A 2,914-nucleotide genomic window follows, 5' to 3' on the forward strand; every position below is an offset into this window, starting at 1 on the left:
GCCCCCCGGCTCGGCCCTGAGCATCAACAGGACCAGCACCTTTCGCGGCCTCAACGGCCTTAGCAATGGCAGCCTGGGCTGCCTCATTGGCCCTAATGACAGAAAGAAGGTGAGAAGGGGAGCTCATCCCCGGTATCGCAGCCACCCCAATATCAGACATGATATGCAACAAATGGTCATCTGACAGAGCTGGTAAAACAAGGCGAACAGGAGAGGCAGGGAGAGATGGTTGGGCAGACGAACCTGAAGGAGGGAGGTCCTTGGCCGCGGCACGCCGCTCCGCCCGCACCGCCACCGAGACGCCAGAATCGCGCACACACCGGCCCTTCCGCGCCGTGGATGCCTGTGAGCGCAGCACAGGGGAGCACCGAATCGGTGACGCCGGCCCAGGGCCAGACCCCGAGACGGAGCCCAGGTCCTTGTCCAGACGCCGAGCCAGACCCGTCGCCGACAACTTGGAGGTGGAGGAGGCCCGACACTTAGCCAAAAATTTCCGGACCGAAGACTTCTTCTTCTGCTTAGATGAGGGCTCGGTGGTCCGCAAGGGGGAAGCTGGAAGGTCCTCGATCCCAGAGAAGGAAGGAGACTGCGGGCGAGTAGGCACATTGGAACAGACTCCAGAGATGGGGGTCCCCTTACCAGCACCAGCGGCACGAGAGGCCAGGTCCTCTTTCTGAGGGTTAGGGGCAGGGGCATTGTCCTTGAGCAGCTCGCGTTCATCCGAATCCAGCTTATCCCATTCAGACTGAGTGAAGCGCGGATCAGTTCCTCCACTTGGGTTCTGCCCCCAACCGACCCATCCCCCTGCGTGTCATCCTTGTCCTGGTCTGAAGGCTTGGAAGGAGGAGGCGGGGGTGGAGGAGGAGCACGATCTGCACCCTCCACCCGAACCCGAAGTCGCACACCCTCAGGAGAAGGGAAGACATCCACAGAGCCATGAACACAAGCGGGATCGATGCACCAGACATTGAGACGAACCGGGCCAACCTTGCCCAGGGATTCCGAATCCACCTCCACGGGCTTGCCAATGAGCTTACCAAACGCCATCATGAACTCCACAGATCGAAGCCCCACGGGCACATCGTCAACTAGCACCCAGATCTTGCTAAGCGGGACCACCGCCTTGGCACCACAAGTAGCTGCTTTGACAGAAACCACAAGCTGGTTGAGGGGTAGGGTAAAACTGGTGCACGAGGAGATCATCCGTAGACAGTCCTTAGAGGGGAAAACCACTGCAAACTCATACTCTGAAAGCTGGCGCACCTGCCAATCCCAACCACCATCGTCCCAAATTTTCAAGCCGTCCAAGAGGGTCTACGGAGAGATCATCTGACCACACACCGTGACGATGGCCGCGTTAGAGAGGGACGGCGCAGCCATCACCACAGGAACATCAGCATCCAGAGCGAAGAAAGAACATCCGGGAATACCCAAGCCAAACTGGATGAAAGAGGGAATCTGGGCACGGTTACGGCAGTCGACAGTGAGATGGCCGTCCGAGCGGCAGATGAGGCAGAAGGGCGGATTAGTACATCTAGACTGGAAGTGATTCGGGCGGTGGCACGCGAAGCAAGTCAGGGTCGGTGAAGGGCCCGAGGAGGCAGGATGCTGGCGAGGAGGGGGAGGCGGCGGCGGCGGCAGGATGCCATCGCCACGGACCGCAGCAGGGGGACCCGAAGCAGGAGGAGGGGGGCGCCGATCCCCGGCGTGCGAAGAGGAGGAGCCAGGCCCGAAGCGCGGCCCCGAGCGAGAAGCACCGCCCGCCGCAAACAAGCGGGGAGGGGGCCGAGGCGGAGGGACCGGGCCCCTGGCCGGAGCGGGGCGGCGGCGTCGACGAGGAGGAACCACCGCCAGCCGAAGCAGCCGCGGCCTCCCACGGATCCAGCCCCGCGCCAGGGACCGTCGACCCAGATCTGGCCACGGAGCGCTCCGCCCCCGCCTCCCACTCCTCCCGCTCAGAAGGCAGCACGCGCACCGCCCGCTCCGAAGCGAGCTTGGATCGCAGCTCCGCCTCATAGGCCAGATCGACCCCATCGCCCGGCGACGCTTCACGGGCACGCTTGCTACCCGAAAGGGCCTCGGAGGAACCCCGAGATTTGTCCATGGCGGTCACCTCAGCGAAGGAGAGAAGCAGTGGGGGTGGGGAGGGAGCGGATCTGGAGAACTGGCGAATAGGACGACGCACCATGCGGATATCAGCAGCGGACGCCGGAAACCCTAGGAAGGGGGGGGAGGGGGAAGCGCCGCGACGCACCCATAAATACCCACAGCAAGCCAGGCCAGAGAGGGCCGAGTGGGCCGTAACGGGATCGCAGGCTTGGGAAGGGGGCGGACGCGGAGCAGTGGCCACAACCATCTGCCCCGGGCCCATAGACGAGAGGGGGGAAAAGACACGAGGGACGACAGAGCCGGGGGCCCGGGCAGCCCAGCTCGAGATGATCCAGGCACCGCCAGGCCCACGAGCTCACCAAGGCCCATATCGACCAAAGAACAGACCGGATCTAGGGTTAGGCCACTGCCCGCCCCCGCACACACCGGCGAAGCCGCCGCCGCCATCACCGGCCCAGGCCGGCGAGGAGGAGGGCGAATAGGACAGGCGACCAGAGAAGCACCAACATCCAAATCCATCAGGCCAGCGGACGGAGAGGAACCGAGGAGACCACACTCAGGAGAGGCTGCCGGGCCCCGTCCCGCACGGCGCCGACGCCGGCCAACGCACCACCACCCAGACGACCCAGAGGGAAACGACATCGGCCGGCCCCTGCCACCCGGAGCAAATTTCCGGACGCGGCCCGGCGCCAGCACGGGCGGCATCAGCGAGACCGCACCAGACGAGGCATCCTCCGCCGAGTCAGAATCCGACTCCACCGAGTCGCCCAGCGCCCAGAAACGCGATCCGGGGAAGGACGCCGCC

Source organism: Triticum aestivum, chromosome 7D (genome assembly GCF_018294505.1).
Source record: "Triticum aestivum cultivar Chinese Spring chromosome 7D, IWGSC CS RefSeq v2.1, whole genome shotgun sequence".
Classification (NCBI taxonomy): Eukaryota; Viridiplantae; Streptophyta; class Magnoliopsida; order Poales; family Poaceae; genus Triticum; species Triticum aestivum.